At 36.9% G+C, this 25,938-nt stretch overlaps 3 long non-coding RNA genes across 3 annotated transcripts; all 3 read right to left on the bottom strand.

Moving 5' to 3' along the window:
• Positions 1-653: 653 nt before the first annotated feature.
• On the bottom strand, positions 654-8,192 carry LOC139131338 (uncharacterized). The gene is made up of 3 exons (XR_011552113.1): positions 8,143-8,192; positions 2,316-2,357; positions 654-683 (listed from the first exon to the last, which is right to left on the bottom strand). It is a non-coding gene; the product is annotated as an uncharacterized lncRNA (long non-coding RNA).
• Positions 8,193-10,115: 1,923 nt separating this feature from the next.
• LOC139131283 (uncharacterized) lies at positions 10,116-11,495 on the bottom strand. The gene is made up of 3 exons (XR_011552101.1): positions 11,452-11,495; positions 10,815-10,862; positions 10,116-10,157 (listed from the first exon to the last, which is right to left on the bottom strand). It is a non-coding gene; the product is annotated as an uncharacterized lncRNA (long non-coding RNA).
• Positions 11,496-21,332: 9,837 nt separating this feature from the next.
• LOC139131226 (uncharacterized) lies at positions 21,333-24,136 on the bottom strand. Its single transcript, XR_011552085.1, has 4 exons — positions 24,084-24,136; positions 23,615-23,665; positions 23,415-23,462; positions 21,333-21,363 (listed from the first exon to the last, which is right to left on the bottom strand). It is a non-coding gene; the product is annotated as an uncharacterized lncRNA (long non-coding RNA).
• Between the last annotated feature and the right edge of the window lie 1,802 nt (positions 24,137-25,938).

Genomic DNA, 25,938 nt, shown 5'->3' with positions numbered 1-25,938 from the left:
CATAGCAATATAAAGCATCTCCTACAGTAGTACTTCAGGATTGGAGTCAAAAGAGCCGAAAAATGTGGTTTATTCTTCTATAACGAGCTGATTGACATGTGAGTCAGGCCCTGCCTTCTCGTTTATGTCAGTTATTTTTAAATCAGAAGTAAGGATAAATAATTTATTAACAAGCATTCTTACTCCTTACAAGGAAGTAACATTGGGAAATTACTTCCTTCGTAGTGTTTATGCAGCGTATGGTCAATCACAAGTAAAGAGAAAGGTCGGAAATTCGTCCATACTGTTCATAAATAAATGGCACGGGGCCTGTCATCATTTTCTATCAGGTGATTTCCAATCAAAACTATTAAGGGAAATCAAATCAATAATTGAATATTTAATCGCTGTGTTTATGCAAAGAAGTGACAAAGAGCCTCTTGTTCTTCACTTCGATTTTACTTGTTTTAGTTAAGAGGAAACGCACAAAAAAGTACAAAGTTCGTTTTCTCGTTAATCAGGGTTAAAAATGGGCGCGACAGCAAATAATGATAGACCAAACACAGATTAAATTACTTAACATACTTCTTGGATATAAAAACAATTTGTTGTTATGGTGATTATGGTATTTTCTTTTGACCACCCAATAATTAAAATCATCATTACCTGACCAATTCTGACCTCAGCGAAGGATGAGAGGATACCTGAGATAAAAATAGTGACAAAGCTGTATTACACACTGAGACTACTAATGAAAAATCATACTGAAGATAGGTTGGAGAATATCGGTTACAAACGATCGAAACAACGTAATCGTAATGTCTAGGCAGCAATTTCCATTTTGAGCGGTGTCCAACTTTTTTTAAATAGTAATCTTGCTAAAGTTCATGAAAGAAAAGATTGCAATTTATAAGTTACATCATCGTACTAGTTAATAGGTAAAGTATTGAAATTGCATTTAAGTGCAAATGTTCTGACCACATAAAATGCTATCTTACCTTATCTGTTCCTGAACTACGAGAAGGCGTAGGGAGAAGTCGTCTATTATACAAGAAAAATAGCGTCAGTGCTTTCACAAGTTTTATCAAAATACCGGTGAAAAGGAATTCGGTGATAAGGAAGACCTTGCAGGATATCTTTCAAAGACAAAAGCAGCTTAACTGTATTTCCCAGGATTGAGAGAAATAATTTAAAACAGTATTAACTGTCATAATGGCACACTGAGCAAATGCAATTTAGGTTTTAGAAAAATGAACACGATTGGAACTAATTTGGGACTATGGGATGGTGTAGTAATGCCGGTTTAGTCTGCAAATGTAAGGTCGCCTGCTTTTCTTTATAAGTTACACACTTGTTTTTTTAAAGTAATTTGTAAAATTGCAACATTCAGCTATAGTATACCTAACACAGTTTGAAATTTGAAAAATATGAAGATCCAATTATCCCAAATTAGTTCCAATTGTCTTAATAATAAGTAGAAAGAGAACAAACCCACTACACAGACAAAAAGAGTTCACGCATAACTGTAAATGTTTTTGTAAGACATCTGGAAAGGAACTTTACATCTAGTCTTCGACGATCGGTTTTGGTTTTTTTTGTTGTTGTAAGTGGTGCCACAGATGATAAGTTTTGACAGATACGTAAACATATTAATAACCTAGGATCATCTATAAGCACACAATTAACTAATTCAATGTTACCTTTACCGTTCCTTGACTCGGGGAAGGCGAAGGACGACCAGATGAAGTCTGTAAGATTTTAAATAGTGTCACCACTTCAGCAAAAATTGAATTGTCAATTAAATTATGACTGCGCAGTCATTGCATCAGCTATAAGTCATTGAAAAAAAGTTAACTCTGATGTCCAGTTTAATTTCACAGTGAAGGAATGTAACGTTACGTTATCTGGTTCTCGGCTTTGAGCAGGAGAATTAGGAGGAGTAGGAGGCACCTGTCAGATAGGAAACAGTGTCGGTTATCGTATTTTCCCGCAAAGGAGGCGACATCACCTACATGTCGTGACATTTTAGCTCGGGTACTGAACCACTCTTTTTTGAGAGTGGTGATTTGGCCGTGCGGTGCGCTTTTGATTGTGATGTCTTCGCTAGATATCTGGATGCCGTGCTATGTGTGTTCGAATCCAGTCGAAAATTCACTAAATTGCGTTCGTTTTCGTTTGAGGCGCGTGAATCACAGATGGAGTCACAAGGTGACAGAAAATAGAGTTTGAACACTAATGTAGAACCTTTATTTCAAGACTAGTAATTGACGAGGTATAAGTCTCAGAAAAATTGCATTTACGTGCAATTGTTCTGACCACATAAACTGCTATCTTACCTTATCTGTTCCTGAACTACGAGAAGGCGTAGGAGAAGTCGTCTATTATACAAGAAAAATAGCGTCAGTGCTTTCACAAGTTTTATCAAAATACCGGTGAAAAGGAATTCGGTGATAAGGAAGACCTTGCAGGAGGATATCTTTCAAAGACAAAAGCAGCTTAACTGTATTTCCCAGGATTGAGAGAAATAATTTAAAACAGTATTAACTGTCATAATGGCACACTGAGCAAATGCAATTTAGGTTTTAGAAAAATGAACACGATTGGAACTAATTTGGGACTATGGGATGGTGTAGTAATGCGGTTTAGTCTGCAGATGTAAGGTCGCCTGCCTTTCTTTATAAGTTACACACTTGTTTTTTTTAAAGTAATTTGTAAAATTGCAACATTCAGCTATTAGGGGAGCGGCAGACACACCCATTTTTCACACTTAATGTACCCACCTTACATACGCCACATCATACATCATTTGAAAGCTTATTATCTCTACTTCAAGAAAATTGACGATGTGGAGCTGCCAAGTAGGGCCATAACCCCCTAATTTGCATAATTCACATGGGTACCCAATTTGCATAAATGTGATATAAAATTAGGAAATTCATTGTTAACTACTCTAAACATACTTTTAAACTATTGAGTGATATATCAAATGAAAGGTATTTGCATGTAGAATACAAAATTGATATCCAAAAAGATATTTAAAATGGTTTTACTGAAATATTTTCATATTAATATTGAAAAAAATATTTAACCCTTTTGAATAATAATATCTTAAAAAATTGAACACATACAGCCACATCATACAACCACATTATACATCATTTGAAAGCTTACTATCTCTACTTGAAGAAAATAGACAACATTTAGTTGTCAAGTACGGCCGTAGCCCCTAATTTGCATAAGTCCCACGGGTACCCAATTTGCATAAATGCGATTAATATTAGATATTTATTATTCACTACTCGAAAAATACTTTTAAACTATCGAGTGATATATCAAATGAAAGGTATTTGCATGTAGAATACTAAAAAGACATCCAAAAATATATTTAAATTCATTTTACTGAAATATTGTCATATTTATATTGAAAAAATATTTTCCCCTTTTCAATAACAATATTTAAAAAAATTTAATACAAAAAGCCAAATCTTACAGCATCATCATACGTTATTTAAAAGCTTACTATCTCTACTTCAAGAAAATTGACAATGTGGAGCTGTCAGGTACGGACGTGGCCCTTAATTTGCATAATTTACATGGGTACCCTATTTGCATAAATGCGATATAAAATTAGAAATTTATTAACTACTATAAACATACTTTAAACTATCGAGTGATATATCAAATGAAAGGTATTTGCACGGAGAATACAAAATGGATATCCAAAGAGATATTAAAATGATTTTACTAAAATTTTTTCGTACTAATGTAGAACAATATACTTTCCCCTTTTTAATAACGATATTATAATAATTTTAACAAATAGAACCGCATCACACAACCACATCAAACGTTATTTGAAAGCCTATTATCTCTGCCTCATGAAAAAAGACGATGTGCAGCTGACAAATAGGGCTGTAATGATTTAATTTGCATAATGCAAACGGGTACCTAATTTTCATGAATACAATATAAAATTACAAAAATCAATTGTAAAGTACTCTAAACTTACTTTTCAACTATCAAGTGATATATCAAATGATAGGTATTTGTATGTAGAATAGAATCATGAACTCCAAACGTGTATTCAAAATATTCTTATTGAATATTTTCAATTAAATCGTAAACGTTTTGACTAGTTTATAATATTCAAAATATTGTGTACTAATAACGCAATAATGCTAAAGTTTTGGGGATAAATATCTGAATTTGTTTTGCAATTGATTTTTTGTTTATTAAGGATACGAAAACTGGAACATTTTCCTGTCTAATTCCCATATAGCTGAACAACAAGAATACATAAAACCAATTGGAACTAATTTGGGATAATTGGGTCTTCATATTTTGCAAATTTTCTAAAGCGTGTTTTGTGCTCTATAGTTGAGTGTTGAAATATAACAAGTTACTCTTAAAAACATTACAAGTAAAAAGAAAAGCAGATGAGCTTAAATTTGCAAATTAAACCGACATTACTTCACCATCCAATTATCCCAAATTAGTTCAAATCTTGTTATAAATAGCTGTGTGTTGAATGACCCTTTTGTATTATTGATGTCATTTTTGTTTCAATTTCTCTAGAAATCTTGTTTGATGGAGACATCATTGGTTACTACATCTGTGTTACATCTGTATTTTCAGTTCAGTTATGTGGAATATGTAGACGGAAGGCACCATATTTCATTTATCGTATTTATTGTCATATAATGAAGGAAAAGCAACTCAACACACCGTTCCTATCTTCGTTGTTTGCATTTTGTGTATGATATTGTGTATATTGTCAGTGTATATTATGTTTGGCTGTTTATATAAAGTGTTACTAGCCATGGCGATTATTCTAGTTAAGAGTAAAACACTAGCACCACTTACAAGTTGGTACCTTATGCTAAAAATACAAGTGAACAAAATGACGCCCACGAGGAAAGTTCGTGGGCCGCCCAATTATAAGTGGATGATGCAGTCCAACCTTTCACAGATCAAAATTCATTGACTATTTTCTCAAATAAATCGTGAAGAAATAAACAACATACATCAAAGATACGACTGATTTTACACGGAAAATTGAGACAATAAAAGTTCCGGCCAATGCGACATTGGTAACACTAGACATTGTTTCAATGTACACTAATACAACGCACAATGAACCAATGGAATCAGTCGACAGAGCATTAAATCAGGAAAGATCATCAAATGATTGCATAATCAGACAACCAACAACAAAATACATGATAGCTATGCTGAAAATAATCTTGAAAAACAACACTTTCAAGTCAACAGTGAATTTTACCGTCATGTATTTGGGTGCGGTACGAGATCTCCAGTTTTACCAGAAATTCCCGACATTACATTTCACAAGACAAAATGAGAATAATTCAGCAACACACTGAACAAATATCGCTCTGACTGAGATTCAGAAACGATGTATGATTCTCATTGGAACTCAACACGAGCTTAATGAATTCATATCAAACATGAAAAAATGCATCATACTTTCAAATTTTCGAAAGCTCTTCTCAAGAAATCATATCGTTAGACCTCATTATCTATAAAGGTCATCGGTGGAACAAAGAGGACATTCTCGACTGCAAAACACACACAAAACCAACAGATACATTGCGGTTCACGAAACCAAACGGCAACATTCAAGGGCCTTGTTAAACGCGAACATTACGATACATTAGAACAATCATGCAACAACAAGGCAATAGAGAATACAAGATATTTTCGAGATAAAAGTAATGAAATGCGACCAAACGATTCTAAATCTTGTTAAATTATTACTAACTTTGGACAATCGGATGACATTTAAATGTTATTAAATTTTCATTAAATTAATTTCAAATTTCCTTGGAATCGTAAACAGTAAAAGGGAACCAAAACATTTTCAGGTCCCCTATATGCTGATCAAAATCTCCAAGTACCCCTCTACAATCTCCCAAAATTTTCGAATCCAACCCGAATTCCTCTGCCTCTCACCGTTATTTGTGAGCGTAGCCTAATCACATACATAAGAAACGGAAATATAAGCGTTACGATGATGCCAAACTTCACAAAACCTACAACAGTCCGATCTCCGATTCAAATGAGCATACACAAATACAGCCTGAACGAACAGTAGACATTCTAGCTTCCGTACTTGAACAAACTGAACTTTCAGTGGAACAACTCGATTGGTAACACCTACAATCATTCAATCAGTGCACATGTTTCACCAAAAAAAATGAAGGACTGATGAAGACAACTCAGTACTCTCAAAAGGTAGCATCAAAGGATCGCGGTGTCACATTAGTCTTGCTACCCCATAGGGCAGAACACGTAGATTAGGGTTGCGTCTCGCCATGGCAAATCAACACTATACATAAAACGGCCAAACATAACATAATATACACTTACAATATACACATGTACCGTACACAAAATTCAAACAACTAAGATATGAACGATTTGCGGAGCTGCTTTCTCTTATTACATGTCACCAATTGTGTCTGCTGTCGAATTAATCTTCCCTGCACAGACCTTTGTTCCTGCCAAGGCAGCGATAACTGTGGCAACCCTTTTACTCATGACAATGCTGGTGAAGAAGAGGATGATGAATTCCTACAATTACTAGATTTACTGGAAATGACATAATGATTTGGATCATGAATCATGCCATTACTTTGACTGCAGCTTACTCTGACACATTGTTTCAGCTACAGAGCTACATTTCAACAACTACAATAGTGTCTTTCGTGTGGATCTTTTTGTTGCATTGATACTTAAATTAATTTTTTAAATACCATTATTAAAAAGAGGAAATATTTATTTCGACAGAAATATGAAAATATTTCCGTAAATTAATTTAAATATCACTTTTGATATCAATTTTGTGTTTTACATGCAAATACCATCACCACAGACCATATATCACTCGATAGTGTAAAAGTGTGTTTAGAATAGTTAACAATGAATTTTCTAATTTCATATCTCATTTCTGCAAATTGCTTACCAGTGTAATTTATGGACATAAAGGGGTACGGCCTTCCTTGATAGCTCCACATTGTCAATTTTCTTCAAGTAGATATAATAAGCTTTCAAATGACGTATGATGTGGCTGTATGATAGGACTCTATGTGTTAACATTTTTAAAATATTGTTATTCTAAAGGGGAAAATATTTTTTCCATATAAATATGAAAATATTTCAGTGAAATCCATTTCAATATCTCTTTGAATATTCATTTTGTATTCTACATGTAACTACCTTTCATTTGATATATCACTCGATAGTTTAAACGTATGTTTAGAAAAGTTAACTATACAATTATAATACTATATCGCATTTATGCAAATTGCGTATGTGTGTTTATTATGCAAATTAGGGGGTTATGGCCCGATTTGGTTGCTCCAAATTGTCAATTTTCGTAAAGTAGAGATAATAAGCTTTCAAATGACGTATGGTGTGGCTGTGTGTTGTTGCTGTATATGTTAAATTTTTAAAATATTGTTATTCAATAGGGGAAAATATTGTTTTCCATATAAACATGTAAATATTTCAGTATAATCAATTTCAATATCTCTTTTAATATCCATTTTGTATTTTACATGGAAAGACCTTTCATTTGATATATCACTCGATAGTTTAAACGCATCGTTAGAGAAGTTAACAATAAATTTCAAATATTATATCGCATTTATGCAAATTGGGTACCCTTGTTAATTATGCAAATTAGGAGATTATGACCCTACTTGGCAGCTCCACATCGTCAATTTTCTTAAAGTAGAGATAATAAGCTTTCAAATGACGTATGATGTGGCCGTATGTAATGTGGGTACATTAAACTCCTAAAATAAGGCCCTTTTTGTGGATTCGCCGCTCGCCTATATAGTATACCTAACACAGTTTGAAATTTGAAAAATATGAAGATCCAATTATCCAAAATTAGTTCCAATTGTCTTAATAATAAGTAGAAAGAGAACAAACCCACTACACAGACAAAAAGAGTTCACGCATAACTGTAAATGTTTTTGTAAGACATCTGAAAAGGAACTTTACATCTAGTCTTCGACGATCGGTTTTGGTTTTTGTGTTGTTGTAAGTGGTGCACAGATGATAAGTTTTGACAGATACGTAAACATATTAATAACCTAGGATCATCTATAAGCACACAATTAACTAATTCAATGTTACCTTTATCGTTCCTTGACTCGGGGAAGGCGAAGGACGACCAGATGAAGTCTGTAAGATTTTTAAATAGTGTCACCACTTCAGCAAAAATTGAATTGTTAATTAAATTATGACTGCGCAGTCATTGCATCAGCTATAAGTCATTGAAAAAAAGTTAACTCTGATGTCCAGTTTAATTTCACAGTGAAGGAATGTAACGTTACGTTATCTGGTTCTCGGCTTTGAGCAGGAGAATTAGGAGGAGTAGGAGGCACCTGTCAGATAGGAAACAGTGTCGGTTATCGTATTCGCCCGCAAAGGAGGCGACATCACCTACATGTCGTGACATTTTAGCTCGGGTACTGAACCACTCTTTTTTGAGAGTGGGGATTGGCCGTGCGGTGCGCTTTTGATTGTGATGTCTTCGCTAGATATCTGGATGCCGTGCTATGTGTGTTCGAATCCAGTCGAAAATTCACTAAATTGCGTTCGTTTTCCTTTGAGGCGCGGGAATCACAGATGGAGTCACAAGGTGACAGAAAATAGAGTTTGAACACTAATGTAGAACCTTTATTTCAAGACTAGTAATTGACGAGGTATAAGTCTCAGAGAAATTGCATTTACGTGCAATTGTTCTGACCACATAAACTGCTATCTTACCTTATCTGTTCCTGAACTACGAGAAGGCGTAGGAGAAGTCGTCTATTATACAAGAAAAATAGCGTCAGTGCTTTCACAAGTTTTATCAAAATACCGGTGAAAAGGAATTCGGTGATAAGGAAGACCTTGCAAGATATCTTTCAAAGACAAAAGCAGCTTAACTGTATTTCCCAGGATTGAGAGAAATAATTTAAAACAGTATTAACTGTCATAATGGCACACTGAGCAAATGCAATTTAGGTTTTAGAAAAATGAACACGATTGGAACTAATTTAGGACTATGGGAGGGTGTAGTAATGCCGGTTTAGTCTGCAGATGTAAGGTCGCCTGCTTTTCTTTATAAGTTACACACTTGTTTTTTTAATGTAATTTGTAAAATTGCAACATTCAGCTATAGTATACCTAACACAGTTTAAAATTTGAAAAATATGAAGATCCAATTATCCAAAATTAGTTCCAATTGTCTTAATAATAAGTAGAAAGAGAACAAACCCACTACACAGACAAAAAGAGTTCACGCATAACTGTAAATGTTTTTGTAAGACATCTGAAAAGGAACTTTACATCTAGTCTTCGACGATCGGTTTTGGTTTTTGTGTTGTTGTAAGTGGTGCCACAGATGATAAGTTTTGACAGATACGTAAACATATTAATAACCTAGGATCATCTATAAGCACACAATTAACTAATTCAATGTTACCTTTATCGTTCCTTGACTCGGGGAAGGCGAAGGACGACCAGATGAAGTCTGTAAGATTTTTAAATAGTGTCACCACTTCAGCAAAAATTGAATTGTTAATTAAATTATGACTGCGCAGTCATTGCATCAGCTATAAGTCATTGAAAAAAAGTTAACTCTGATGTCCAGTTTAATTTCACAGTGAAGGAATGTAACGTTACGTTATCTGGTTCTCGGCTTTGAGCAGGAGAATTAGGAGGAGTAGGAGGCACCTGTCAGATAGGAAACAGTGTCGGTTATCGTATTCGCCCGCAAAGGAGGCGACATCACCTACATGTCGTGACATTTTAGCTCGGGTACTGAACCACTCTTTTTTGAGAGTGGGGATTTGGCCGTGCGGTGCGCTTTTGATTGTGATGTCTTCGCTAGATATCTGGATGCCGTGCTATGTGTGTTCGAATCCAGTCGAAAATTCACTAAATTGCGTTCGTTTTCCTTTGAGGCGCGGGAATCACAGATGGAGTCACAAGGTGACAGAAAATAGAGTTTGAACACTAATGTAGAACCTTTATTTCAAGACTAGTAATTGACGAGGTATAAGTCTCAGAGAAATTGCATTTACGTGCAATTGTTCTGACCACATAAACTGCTATCTTACCTTATCTGTTCCTGAACTACGAGAAGGCGTAGGAGAAGTCGTCTATTATACAAGAAAAATAGCGTCAGTGCTTTCACAAGTTTTATCAAAATACCGGTGAAAAGGAATTCGGTGATAAGGAAGACCTTGCAAGATATCTTTCAAAGACAAAAGCAGCTTAACTGTATTTCCCAGGATTGAGAGAAATAATTTAAAACAGTATTAACTGTCATAATGGCACACTGAGCAAATGCAATTTAGGTTTTAGAAAAATGAACACGATTGGAACTAATTTAGGACTATGGGAGGGTGTAGTAATGCCGGTTTAGTCTGCAGATGTAAGGTCGCCTGCTTTTCTTTATAAGTTACACACTTGTTTTTTTAATGTAATTTGTAAAATTGCAACATTCAGCTATAGTATACCTAACACAGTTTAAAATTTGAAAATATGAAGATCCAATTATCCAAAATTAGTTCCAATTGTCTTAATAATAAGTAGAAAGAGAACAAACCCACTACACAGACAAAAAGAGTTCACGCATAACTGTAAATGTTTTTGTAAGACATCTGGAAAGGAACTTTACATCTAGTCTTCGACGATCGGTTTTGGTTTTTTTGTTGTTGTAAGTGGTGCCACAGATGATAAGTTTTGACAGATACATTAACATAATAATAACCTAGGATCATCTATAAGCACACAATTAACTAATTCAATGTTACCTTTACCGTTCCTTGACTCGGGGAAGGCGAAGGACGACCAGATGAAGTCTGTAAGATATTTAAATAGTGTCACCACTTCAGCAAAAATGGAGTTGCGATTTAAATTATGACTGCGCAGGTCATTGCACCAGCTATAAGTCATTGAAAAAAAGTTAGCTCTGATGTCCAGTTTAATTTCACAGGGAAGGAATGTAACGTTACGTTATCTGGTTCTCGGCTTTGAGCAGGAGAATTAGGAGGAGTAGGAGGCACCTGTCAGATAGGAAACAGTGTCGGTTATCGTATTTTCCCGCAAAGGAGGCGACATCACCTACATGTCGTGACATTTTAGTTCGGGTACTGAACCACTCTTTTTGAGAGTGGAGATTTGGCCGTGCGGTGAGCTTTTGATTGTGATGTCTTCGCTAGATGACTGGATGCCGTACTATGTGTGTTCGAATCCAGTCGAAAATTCACTAAATTGTGTTCTTTTTCCTTTGAGGCGCGGGAATCACAGATAGAGTCACAAGGTGACAGAAAATAGAGTTTGAACACTAATATAGAACCTTTATTTCAAGACTAGTAATTGACGAGGTATAAGTCTCAGAGAAATTGCATTTACGTGCAATTGTTCTGACCACATAAACTGCTATCTTACCTTATCTGTTCCTGAACTACGAGAAGGCGTAGGAGAAGTCGTCTATTATACAAGAAAAATAGCGTCAGTGCTTTCACAAGTTTTATCAAAATACCGGTGAAAAGGAATTCGGTGATAAGGAAGACCTTGCAGGATATCTTTCAAAGACAAAAGCAGCTTAACTGTATTTCCCAGGATTGAGAGAAATAATTTTAAACAGTATTAACTGTCATAATGGCACACTGAGCAAATGCAATTTAGGTTTTAGAAAAATGAACACGATTGGAACTAATTTGGGACTATGGGATGGTGTAGTAATGCCGGTTTAGTCTGCAAATGTAAGGTCGCCTGCTTTTCTTTATAAGTTACACACTTGTTTTTTTAATGTAATTTGTATAATTGCAATATTCAGCTATAGTATACCTAACACAGTTTGAAATTTGAAAAATATGAAGATCCAATTATCCCAAATTAGTTCCAATGGTCTTAATAATAAGTAGAAAGAGAACAAACCCACTACACAGACAAAATATGTTCACGCATAACTGTAAATGTTTTTGTAAGACATCTGAAAAGAAACTTTACATCTAGTCTCCGACGATCGGTTTTGGTTTTTGTGTTGTTGTAAGTGGTGCCACAGATGATAAGTTTTGACAGATACATAAACATAATAATAACCTAGGATCATCTATAAGCACACAATTAACTAATTCAATGTTACCTTTACCGTTCCTTGACTCGGGGAAGGCGAAGGACGACCAGATGAAGTCTGTAAGATTTTTAAATGTGTCACCACTTCAGGAAAAATTGAGTTGCGATTTAAATTATGAGTGCGCAGTCATTGTACCAGCTATACGTCATTGAAAAAAAGTTAGCTCTGATGTCCAGTTTAATTTCACAGTGAAGGAATGTAACGTTACGTTATCTGGTTCTCGGCTTTGAGCAGGAGAATTAGGAGTAGGAGGCACATGTCAGATAGGTAACAGTGTCGGTTATCGTATTCGCCCGCAAAGGAGGCGACATCACCTACATGTCGTGACATTTTAGCTCGGGTACTGAACCACTCTTTTTTGAGAGTGGAGATTTGGCAGTGCGGTGCGCTTTTGATTGTGATGTCTTCGCTAGATGACTGGATGCCGTGCTATGTGTGTTCGAATCCAGGCGAAAATTCACTAAATTGCGTTCGTTTTCCTTTGAGGCGCGTGAATCACAGATGGAGTCACAAGGTGACAGAAAATAGAGTTTGAACACTAATGTAGAACCTTTATTTCAAGACTAGTAATTGACGTGGTATAAGTCTCAGAAAAATTGCATTTACGTGCAATTGTTCTGACCACATAAACTGCTATCTTACCTTATCTGTTCCTGAACTACTAGAAGGCGTAGGAGAAGTCTATTATACAAAAAAAAAATAGCGTCAGTGCTTTTGCAAGTTTTATCAAAATACCGGTGAAAAGGAATTCGGTGATAAGGAAGACCTTGCAGGATATCTTTCAAAGACAAAAGCAGCTTAACTGTATTTCCCAGGATTGAGAGAAATAATTTAAAACAGTATTAACTGTCATAATGGCACACTGAGCAAATGCAATTTAGGTTTTAGAAAAATGAACACGATTGGAACTAATTTGGGACTATGGGAGGGTGTAGTAATGCCGGTTTAGTCTGTAAATGTAAGGTCGCCTGCTTTTATTATAAGTACACACTTGTTTTTTTTAAAGTAATTTGTAAAATTGCAACATTCAGCTATAGTATACCTAACACAGTTTGAAATTTGAAAAATATGAAATTCCAATTATCCCAAATTAGTTCCAATTGTCTTAATAATAAGTAGAAAGAGAACAAACCCACTACACAGACAAAAAGAGTTCACGCATAACTGTAAATGTTTTTGTAAGACATCTGAAAAGAAACTTTACATTTAGTCTTTGACGATCGGTGTTGGTTTTTGTTGTTGTTGTAAGTGGTGCCGCAGATGATAAGTTTTGACAGATATATAAACATTATAATAACCTAGGATCACCTATAAGCACACAATTAACTAATTCAATGTTACCTTTACCGTTCCTTGACTCGCGGAAGGCGAAGGACGACCAGATGAAGTCTGTAAGATTTTTAAAAAGTGTCACCACTTCAGCAAAAATTGAGTTGCGATTTAAATTATGACTGCGCAGTCATTGTAGCAGCTATAAGTCGTAGAAAAATGTTAACTCTGATGTCCAGTTTAATTTCACAGTGAAGGAATGTAACGTTACGTTATCTGATTCTCGGCTTTGAGCGGGAGAATTAGGAGGAGTAGGAGGCACCTGTCAGATAGGAAACAGTGTCGATTATCGTATTTGCCCGCAAAGGAGGCGACATCACCTACATGTCGTGACATTTTAGTTCGGGTACTGAACCACTCTTTTTTGAGAGTGGAGATTTGGCCGTGCGGTGAGCTTTTGATTGTGATGTCTTCGCTAGATGACTGGATGCCGTACTATGTGTGTTCGAATCCAGTCGAAATTCACTAAATTGTGTTCTTTTTCCTTTGAGGCGCGGGAATCACAGATAGAGTCACAAGGTGACAGAAAATAGAGTTTGAACACTAATATAGAACCTTTATTTCAAGACTAGTAATTGACGAGGTATAAGTCTCAGAGAAATTGCATTTACGTGCAATTGTTCTGACCACATAAACTGCTATCTTACCTTATCTGTTCCTGAACTACGAGAAGGCGTAGGAGAAGTCGTCTATTATACAAGAAAAATAGCGTCAGTGCTTTCACAAGTTTTATCAAAATACCGGTGAAAAGGAATTCGGTGATAAGGAAGACCTTGCAGGATATCTTTCAAAGACAAAAGCAGCTTAACTGTATTTCCCAGGATTGAGAGAAATAATTTTAAACAGTATTAACTGTCATAATGGCACACTGAGCAAATGCAATTTAGGTTTAGAAAAATGAACACGATTGGAACTAATTTGGACTATGGGATGGTGTAGTAATGCCGGTTTAGTCTGCAAATGTAAGGTCGCCTGCTTTCTTTATAAGTTACACACTGTTTTTTTAATGTAATTTGTATAATTGCAATATTCAGCTATAGTATACCTAACACAGTTTGAAATTTGAAAAATATGAAGATCCAATTATCCCAAATTAGTTCCAATTGTCTTAATAATAAGTAGAAAGAGAACAAACCCACTACACAGACAAAATATGTTCACGCATAACTGTAAATGTTTTTGTAAGACATCTGAAAAGAAACTTTACATCTAGTCTCCGACGATCGGTTTTGGTTTTTGTGTTGTTGTAAGTGGTGCCACAGATGATAAGTTTTGACAGATACATAAACATAATAATAACCTAGGATCACCTATAAGCACACAATTAACTAATTCAATGTTACCTTTACCGTTCCTTGACTCGGGGAAGGCGAAGGACGACCAGATGAAGTCTGTAAGATTTTTAAATGGTGTCACCACTTCAGGAAAAATTGAGTTGCGATTTAAATTATGAGTGCGCAGTCATTGTACCAGCTATACGTCATTGAAAAAAAGTTAGCTCTGATGTCCAGTTTAATTTCACAGTGAAGGAATGTAACGTTACGTTATCTGGTTCTCGGCTTTGAGCGGGAGAATTAGGAGTAGGAGGCACATGTCAGATAGGTAACAGTGTCGGTTATCGTATTCGCCCGCAAAGGAGGCGACATCACCTACATGTCGTGACATTTTAGCTCGGGTACTGAACCACTCTTTTTTGAGAGTGGAGATTTGGCAGTGCGGTGCGCTTTTGATTGTGATGTCTTCGCTAGATGACTGGATGCCGTGCTATGTGTGTTCGAATCCAGGCGAAAATTCACTAAATTGCGTTCGTTTTCCTTTGAGGCGCGTGAATCACAGATGGAGTCACAAGGTGACAGAAAATAGAGTTTGAACACTAATGTAGAACCTTTATTTCAAGACTAGTAATTGACGTGGTATAAGTCTCAGAAAAATTGCATTTACGTGCAATTGTTCTGACCACATAAACTGCTATCTTACCTTATCTGTTCCTGAACTACTAGAAGGCGTAGGAGAAGTCTATTATACAAAAAAAAAAATAGCGTCAGTGCTTTTGCAAGTTTTATCAAAATACCGGTGAAAAGGAATTCGGTGATAAGGAAGACCTTGCAGGATATCTTTCAAAGACAAAAGCAGCTTAACTGTATTTCCCAGGATTGAGAGAAATAATTTAAAACAGTATTAACTGTCATAATGGCACACTGAGCAAATGCAATTAGGTTTTAGAAAAATGAACACGATTGGAACTAATTTGGGACTATGGGAGGGTGTAGTAATGCCGGTTTAGTCTGTAAATGTAAGGTCGCCTGCTTTTATTTATAAGTTACACACTTGTTTTTTTTAAAGTAATTTGTAAAATTGCAACATTCAGCTATAGTATACCTAACACAGTTTGAAATTTGAAAAATATGAAATCCAATTATCCCAAATTAGTTCCAATTGTCTTAATAATAAGTAGAAAGAGAACAAACCCACTACACAGACAAAAAGAGTTCACGCATAACTGTAAATGTTTTTGTAAGACATCTGAAAAGAAACTTTACATTTAGTCTTTGACGATCGGTGTTGGTTTTTTTTGTGTTGTAAGTGGTGCCGCAGATGATAAGTTTTGACAGATATATAAACATTATAATAACCTAGGATCACCTATAAGCACACAATTAACTAATTCAATGTTACCTTTACCGTTCCTTGACTCGCGGAAGGCGAAGGACGACCAGATGAAGTCTGTAAGATTTTTAAAAAGTGTCACCACTTCAGCAAAAATTGAGTTGCGATTTAAATTATGACTGCGCAGTCATTGTAGCAGCTATAAGTCGTAGAAAAATGTTAACTCTGATGTCCAGTTTAATTTCACAGTGAAGGAATGTAACGTTACGTTATCTGATTCTCGGCTTTGAGCGGGAGAATTAGGAGGAGTAGGAGGCACCTGTCAGATAGGAAACAGTGTCGATTATCGTATTTGCCCGCAAAGGAGGCGACATCACCTACATGTCGTGACATTTAGTTCGGGTACTGAACCACTCTTTTTTGAGAGTGGAGATTTGGCCGTGCGGTGAGCTTTTGATTGTGATGTCTTCGCTAGATGACTGGATGCCGTACTATGTGTGTTCGAATCCAGTCGAAAATTCACTAAATTGTGTTCTTTTTCCTTTGAGGCGCGTGAATCACAGATGGAGTCACAAGGTGACAGAAAATAGAGTTTGAACACTAATATAGAACCTTTATTTCAAGACTAGTAATTGACGAGGTATAGTCTCAGAGAAATTGCATTTACGTGCAATTGTTCTGACCACATAAACTGCTATCTTACCTTATCTGTTCCTGAACTACGAGAAGGCGTAGGAGAAGTCGTCTATTATACAAGAAAAATAGCGTCAGTGCTTTCACAAGTTTTATCAAAATACCGGTGAAAAGGAATTCGGTGATAAGGAAGACCTTGCAGGATATCTTTCAAAGACAAAAGCAGCTTAACTGTATTTCCCAGGATTGAGAGAAATAATTTAAAACAGTATTAACTGTCATAATGGCACACTGAGCAAATGCAATTTAGGTTTTAGAAAAATGAACACGATTGGAACTAATTTGGGACTATGGGATGGTGTAGTAATGCCGGTTTAGTCTGCAATGTAAGGTCGCCTGCTTTTCTTTATAAGTTACACACTTGTTTTTTTAATGTAATTTGTATAATTGCAATATTCAGCTATAGTATACCTAACACAGTTTGAAATTTGAAAAATATGAAGATCCAATTATCCCAAATTAGTTCCAATTGTCTTAATAATAAGTAGAAAGAGAACAAACCCACTACACAGACAAAATATGTTCACGCATAACTGTAAATGTTTTTGTAAGACATCTGAAAAGAAACTTTACATCTAGTCTCCGACGATCGGTTTTGGTTTTTGTGTTGTTGTAAGTGGTGCCACAGATGATAAGTTTTGACAGATACATAAACATAATAATAACCTAGGATCATCTATAAGCACACAATTAACTAATTCAATGTTACCTTTACCGTTCCTTGACTCGGGGAAGGCGAAGGACGACCAGATGAAGTCTGTAAGATTTTTAAATGGTGTCACCACTTCAGGAAAAATTGAGTTGCGATTTAAATTATGAGTGCGCAGTCATTGTACCAGCTATACGTCATTGAAAAAAAGTTAGCTCTGATGTCCAGTTTAATTTCACAGTGAAGGAATGTAACGTTACGTTATCTGGTTCTCGGCTTGAGCAGGAGAATTAGGAGTAGGAGGCACATGTCAGATAGGTAACAGTGTCGGTTATCGTATTCGCCCGCAAAGGAGGCGACATCACCTACATGTCGTGACATTTTAGCTCGGGTACTGAACCACTCTTTTTTGAGAGTGGAGATTTGGCAGTGCGGTGCGCTTTTGATTGTGATGTCTTCGCTAGATGACTGGATGCCGTGCTATGTGTGTTCGAATCCAGGCGAAAATTCACTAAATTGCGTTCGTTTTCCTTTGAGGCGCGTGAATCACAGATGGAGTCACAAGGTGACAGAAATAGAGTTTGAACACTAATGTAGAACCTTTATTTCAAGACTAGTAATTGACGAGGTATAAGTCTCAGAAAAATTGCATTTACGTGGCAATTGTTCTGACCACATAAACTGCTATCTTACCTTATCTGTTCCTGAACTACTAGAAGGCGTAGGAGAAGTCTATTATACAAAAAAAAAATAGCGTCAGTGCTTTTGCAAGTTTTATCAAAATACCGGTGAAAAGGAATTCGGTGATAAGGAAGACCTTGCAGGATATCTTTCAAAGACAAAAAGCAGCTTAACTGTATTTCCCAGGATTGAGAGAAATAATTTAAAACAGTATTAACTGTCATAATGGCACACTGAGCAAATGCAATTTAGGTTTTAGAAAAATGAACACGATTGGAACTAATTTGGGACTATGGGAGGGTGTAGTAATGCCGGTTTAGTCTGTAAATGTAAGGTCGCCTGCTTTATTTATAAGTTACACACTTGTTTTTTTTAAAGTAATTTGTAAAATTGCAACATTCAGCTATAGTATACCTAACACAGTTTGAAATTTGAAAAATATGAAATTCCAATTATCCCAAATTAGTTCCAATTGTCTTAATAATAAGTAGAAAGAGAACAAACCCACTACACAGACAAAAAGAGTTCACGCATAACTGTAAATGTTTTTGTAAGACATCTGAAAAGAAACTTTACATTTAGTCTTTGACGATCGGTGTTGGTTTTTTTTGTTGTAAGTGGTGCCGCAGATGATAAGTTTTGACAGATATATAAACATTATAATAACCTAGGATCACCTATAAGCACACAATTAACTAATTCAATGTTACCTTTACCGTTCCTTGACTCGCGGAAGGCGAAGGACGACCAGATGAAGTCTGTAAGATTTTTAAAAAGTGTCACCACTTCAGCAAAAATTGAGTTGCGATTTAAATTATGACTGCGCAGTCATTGTAGCAGCTATAAGTCGTAGAAAAATGTTAACTCTGATGTCCAGTTTAATTTCACAGTGAAGGAATGTAACGTTACGTTATCTGATTCTCGGCTTTGAGCGGGAGAATTAGGAGGAGTAGGAGGCACCTGTCAGATAGGAAACAGTGTCGATTATCGTATTTGCCCGCAAGGAGGGCGACATCACCTACATGTCGTGACATTTTAGTTCGGGTACTGAACCATTCTTTTTGAGAGTGGAGATTTGGCCGTGCGGTGCGCTTTTGATTGTGATGTCTTCGCTAGATGACTGGATGCCGTACTATGTGTTCGAATCCAGTAAAAATTCACTAAATTGCGTTCGTTTTCCTTTGGTGCGCGGGAATCACAGATGGAGTCACAAGGTGACAGAAAATAGAGTTTGAACACTAATATAGAACCTTTATTTCAAGACTAGTAATTGACGAGGTATAAGTCTCAGAAAAATTGCATTTACGTGCAATTGTTCTGACCACATAAACTGCTATCTTACCTTATCTGTTCCTGAACTACGAGAAGGCGTAGGAGAAGTCGTCTATTATACTTAGAGGTTATTACCCAATATCGCCTGTTCCTGTGTCGTATCAGCATGAGTGTCATTGTGCTGCGTCAGACACGAGACGACGTCGAGTGTCTGACGCAGCACAAATGACACGAATGCTGATACGACACAAGGAACAGGCGATATTGGGTAATAACCGATTTATCATATACCCATGCCATAATTTTAGGAAATTTTTACAAATAGAACGAAAAACCTTTAATTTTGAGGCTTTACTTTATTACGCCTTGCGCATAAATATCAGAATGTTTATGTGAACAGGCTTCATTCATAAAGTATATGGCGAAGATGTCAACATCACGCGCGACATCGCTGCAAGTCGTCCATATTTCAATGAAACCCAAGAAGAAAGACACCGGGATACAAAAATCGTCATACGGAAGGAACATTTTAAGGTGAAATATCCTAGTACAACTGAACCGATCAAAAACTGCTCAGCTTTAAATCTATCCTGATTTCGATCGTCGTACGGCACGGAGCTCGCACGGAGAGGGGACGCCATTTTGTTAGTTTACCTTTAGAGTTGCCATGTCAACAGTCGTCGCGCGCGCGACATCGCTGTCACGCCACGCGCTCACTACCTGTTCGGTGGAGACCGTGCACAGTGCCGGCGCCGTGCGAACGGCAGAATGTTTGCTAGAACTTGACCAAAAAAATACCATGGGAAAACATTTCAAGACTCAACGTGATATTTCCGTATTTTGCAACCAGAAATACCCGTGTTCCTCGAAGCCCTTCAAGTTTTTACGTCGGTGACATCGCTTCGCAGGTGGGGAGCGGCAGCCATTTTGTTGTTTACGTTGTTTACCAACAAACTGCTAATGTAGTTCGGGAAAACTCTAAAACTGATGACGTTCATCGTGCATATCTCGACGTTTACCGTGAAATATCACGGCTGATATTTTACGTTGAACGTCACTAGGATGCAGCAATATGGGCATGGGTATATGATAAAAGAAAAATATCGTCAGTGCTTTCACAAGTTTTATCAAAATACCGGTGAAAAGGAATTCGGTGATAAGGAAGACCTTGCAGGAAATTTTTCAAAGACAAAAGCAGCTTAACTGTATTTCCCAGGATTGAGAGAAATAATTTAAAACAGTATTAACTGTCATAATGGCACACTGAGCAAATGCAATTTAGGTTTTAGAAAAATGAACACGATTGGAACTAATTTGGGACTATGGGATGATGTAGTAATGCCGGTTTAGTCTGCAAATGTAAGGTCGCCTGCCTTTCTTTATAAGTTACACACTTGTTTTTTTTAAAGTAATTTGTAAAATTGCAATATTCAGTTATAGTATACCTAACACAGTTGAAATTTGAAAAATATGAAGATCCAATTATCCCAAATTAGTTCCAATTGTCTTAATAATAAGTAGAAAGAGATGAAACCCACTACACAGACAAATAGAGTTCACGCATAAGTGTAAATGTTTTTGTAAGACATCTGAAAGAAACTTTACATCTAGTCTTCGACGATCGGTTTGGTTTTTGTGTTGTTGTAAGTGGTGCCACAGATGATAAGTTTTGACAGAGACATAAACATAATAATAAGCTAGGATCACCTATAAGCACACAATTAACTAATTCAATGTTACCTTTACCGTTCCTTGACTCGGGGAAGGCGAAGGACGACCAGATGAAGTCTGTAAGATTTTTAAAAAGTGTCACCACTTCAGCAAAAATTGAGTTGCGATTTAAATTATGACTGCGCAGTCATTGTAGCAGCTATAAGTCGTAGAAAATATGTTAACTCTGATGCTAGTTTAATTTCACAGTGAAGGAATGTGACGTTACCTTATCTGGTTCCTGGCTTTGAGCAGGAGAATTAGGAGGAGTAGGAGGCACCTGTCAGATAGGAAACAGTGTCGGTTATCGTATTTGCCCGCAAAGGAGGCGACATCACCTACATGTCGTGACATTTTAGTTTGGGTACTGAACCCCCTTTTTTGAGAGTGGGGATTTGGCCGTGCGGTGCGCTTTTGTTTGTGATGTCTTCGCTAGATGACTGGATGCCGTACTATGTGTTCGAATCCAGTAAAAATTCACTAAATTGCGTTCGTTTCCTTTTCCTTTGGTGCGCGGGAATCACAGATGGAGTCACAAGGTGACAGAAAATAGAGTTTGAACACTAATATAGAACCTTTATTTCAAGACTAGTAATTGACGAGGTATAAGTCTCAGAAAAATTGCATTTACGTGCAATTGTTCTGACCACATAAACTGCTATCTTACCTTATCTGTTCCTGAACTACGAGAAGGCGTAGGAGAAGTCGTCTATTATACTTAGAGGTTATTACCCAATATCGCCTGTTCCTGTGTCGTATCAGCATGAGTGTCATTTGTGCTGCGTCAGACGCGAGACGACGTCGAGTGTCTGACGCAGCTCAAATGACACGAATGCTGATACGACACAAGGAACAGGCGATATTGGGTAATAACCGATTTATCATATACCCATGCCCATAATTTTACTAATAGAACGAAAAACCTTTAATTTTGAGGCTTTACTTTATTACGCCTTGCGCATAAATATCAGAATGTTTATGTGAACAGGCTTCATTCATAAAGTATACGACGAAGATGTCAACATCACGCGCTACATCGCTGCAAGTCGTCCATATCTTAATGAAACCCAAGAAAAAAGACACCGGGATACAAAAATCGTCATACAGAAGGAACATTTTAAGGTGCAATATGCTATTACAAATGTAACCGATCAAAAATTGCTCAGCTTTAAATCTATCCTGATTTCGATCGTCGTACGGCACGGAGCTCGCGCGGAGAGGGGACGCCATTTTGTTAGTTTACCTTTAGAGTTGCCATGTCAACAGTCGTCGCGCGCGCGACATCGCTGTCACGCCACGCGCTCACTACCTGTTCGGTGGAGACCGTGCACAGTGCCGGCGCCGTGCGAACGGCAGAATGTTTGCTAGAACTTGACCAAAAAAATACTATGGGAAAACATTTCAAGACTCAACGTGATATTTCCGTATTTTGCAACCAGAAATACCCGTGTTCCTCGAAGCCCTTCAAGTTTTTATACGTCGGTGACATCGCTTCGCAGGCGAGGAGCGGCAGCCATTTTGTTGTTTACGTTGTTTACCAACAAACTGCTAATGTAGTTCGGGAAAACCCTAAAACTGATGAAGTTCATCGTGCATATCTCGACGTTTACCGTGAAAATCACGGCTGATATTTTACGTTGAACGTCACTAGGATGTAGCAATATGGGCATGGGTATATGATAAAAGAAAAATAGCGTCAGTGCTTTCACAAGTTTTATCAAAATACCGATGAAAAGGAATTCGGTGATAAGCAAGACCTTGCAGGATATCTTTCAAAGACAAAAGCAGCTTAACTGTATTTCCCAGGATTGAGAGAAATAATATAAAACAGTATTAACTGTCATAATGGCACACTGAGCAAATGCAATTTAGGTTTTAGAAAAATGAACACGATTGGAACTAATTTGGGACTATGGGATGGTGTAGTAATGCCGGTTTAGTCTGCAAATGTAAGGTTGCCTGCCTTTCTTTATAAGTTACACACTTGTTTTTTTTAAAGTCATTTGTAAATTTTAACATTCAGCTATAGTATACCTAACACAGTTTGAAATTTGAAAAATATGAAGATCCAATTATCCCAAATTAGTTCCAATTGTCTTAATAATAAGTAGAAAGAGATGAAACCCACTACACAGACAAATAGAGTTCACGCATAAGTGTAAATGTTTTTGTAAGACATCTGAAAAGAAACTTTACATCTAGTCTTCGACGATCGGTTTTGGTTTTTGTGTTGTTGTAAGTGGTGCCACAGATGAAAGTTTTGACAGATACATAAACATAATAATAACCTAGGATCACCTATAAGCACACAATTAACAAATTCAATGTTACCTTTACTGTTCCTTGACTCGGGGTAGGCGAAGGACGACCAGATGAAGTCTGTAAGATATTTAAATAGTGTCACCACTTCAACAAAAATTGAGTTGCAATTTAAATTATTACTGCGCAGTCATTGTAGCAGCTATAAGTCATAGAAAAAAGGTTAACTCTGATGTCCAATTTAATTTCACAGTGAAGGAATGTGACGTTACCTTATCTGGTTCTCGGCTTGGAGCAGGAGAATTAGGAGGTGTAGGAGGCACCTGACAGATAGGAAATAGTGTCGGTTAACGTATTTGCCCGCAAAGGAGGCGACATCACCTACATGTCGTGACATTTTAGCTCGGGTACTGAACCACTCGTTTTTGAGAGTGGGAATTTGGCCGTGTGGTGCGGTTTTTATTATTATGCGAGCGGTGAGCTTTTGTTTGTGATGTCTTCGCTAGATGACTGGATGCCGTACTATGTGTGTTCGAATCCAGTCGAAAATTCACTAAATTGCGTTCTTTTTCCTTTGAGGCGTGGGAATCACAGATGGAGTCACAAGGTGACAGAAAATAGAGTTTGAACACTAATGTAGAACCTTTATTTCAAGACTAGTAATTGACGAGGTATAAGTCACAGGAAAATGGTTAACTCTGATGTCCAGTTTAATTTCACAGTGAAGGAATGTGACGTTACCTTATCTGGTTCTCGGCTTGGAGCAGGAGAATTAGGAGGAGAAGGAGGCACCTGTCAGATAGGAAACAGTGTCGGTTAACGTACTTGCCCGCAAAGGAGGTGACATCACCTACATGTCGTGACATTTTAGCTCGGGTACTGAACCACTCTTTTTTGAGAGTGGGGATTTGGCCGTGTGGTGCGGTTTTGATTGTGATGTGAGCGGTGCGCTTTTGATTGTGATATCTTCGCTTGATGCTGGATGCCGTACTATTTGTGTTCGAATCCAGTCGAAAATTCACTAAATTGCGTTCTTTTCCTTTGAGGCGCGGGAATCACAGATGGAGTCACAAGGTGACAGAAAATAGAGTTTGAACACTAATGTAGAACCTTTATTTCAAGACTAGTAATTGACGAGGTATAAGTCACAGGAAAATGGTTAACTCTGATGTCCAGTCTAATCTCACGATGAACAAATGTAACGTGACGTTAATTGTTTCTCGTCTCGAAGCAGGGGAAGGTGGAGACACCTGCCAGATAGGAAATAGTGTCAGTTATTGAATTTCCTCGCACAAGAGGTGACATAACCTACATGTCGTTACATAATGACTAAATTAAAAGTTATATTGTTTTGTTATTTGACTAGAGGGGGGAGGGCCCTGCGGGACAGAAGAAAAGTCGGCATTATAGAGAAAATCTTGATTGTCTGATTAAAAAAACACGTTTACGCAACTCGCTAGCATATAAGAACATAAAACACACAAACATGTAATAAGAATTGATCATTTTTACCGTAGCTGGTGTCTCAATGAATTTTCAATTTGTTGTGAATATTTTTCTCGACATAATACAGGATAAAATGTCTGTGATTTTGGCTTATCTTGTTTTTCCGTGGCTTATTAAGTAAATGATCAAAGTAAGCCAGAGCGTTGCAACTAGATCTTTCTTGTCAAGACTAAAAGTAAAATACACCAAATACTTTATATCAATCAAGTCATTAACCCGCGTATATTCGTGTTATTTGTTCTTCTGCGGTAGGTGCCGGAGTTCCTAAATAGCACCAATGTTGTGTATCTTGTAACACATAAATATAGGGGAATGTTAATAAAAAAAACAAAACTATTTTTACAGTACCTATAGCAGTAACATTTATGCATAATAAGTTTGATTTTCATTTTACAGATACTGTGGTCGCATCGGTCGTACAAAGATACAAAGTAGGATATGTATTATTTCGTAAACATTCTGGTTGTGTTCCCAAACACAAGATAGACAATATCACCTAAAAGTCATTTCGTTTTTCAAGTTATGATAAACCATCTGAAAAGGCCGAGCGGTTTGACTGTGATGTCTTCGCTAAGTGACTGGATACTGTATGTTGTAAGTTCGAATCCGATCGGAAATCTACTGAATTTATACGCAGGATAGCAAGAATTGTCCACAAGGCTGTGTTTCGCCCAGTAAAGCGATGTATTAATTGCTCCGATAAAGTTTGTGTTCGGTGTATGATAGCGAGTATTTAAGTGCGAATGTTCCATGAACTCTAGAGCGTCCGGAGGGGTCGCAGTCACAAAAATTGAAACAACTTAGCTTGGGTACTAAGAACCTCTCTTTTTTGAGTGCGGTGCGGTTTTGAATGTGATGTCTTCGCTAGATGACTGGGTACCGTACAATGTGTGTTCGAATCCAGTCGAAAATCCACTGAATTACCTTGGTTTTTTTTTTTTCGTCGAGGCATGTGAAGCACAGATGGAGTCACCAGGTGACAGAAAATAGCATTTGGACGAGACAAGTAATTGACCTTTATAATCAAACAATTCTCTAGAGCTTAATAAGCTCAAAACCCCCGTAAATTCTAAAAGCCTAGATAAAGGAA

Source organism: Ptychodera flava, chromosome 1 (assembly GCF_041260155.1).
Source record: "Ptychodera flava strain L36383 chromosome 1, AS_Pfla_20210202, whole genome shotgun sequence".
Taxonomy (NCBI): domain Eukaryota; kingdom Metazoa; phylum Hemichordata; class Enteropneusta; family Ptychoderidae; genus Ptychodera; species Ptychodera flava.
Note: the sequence above shows the minus strand (reverse complement) of the source record. Positions and strands in the feature narration are given on the sequence as shown.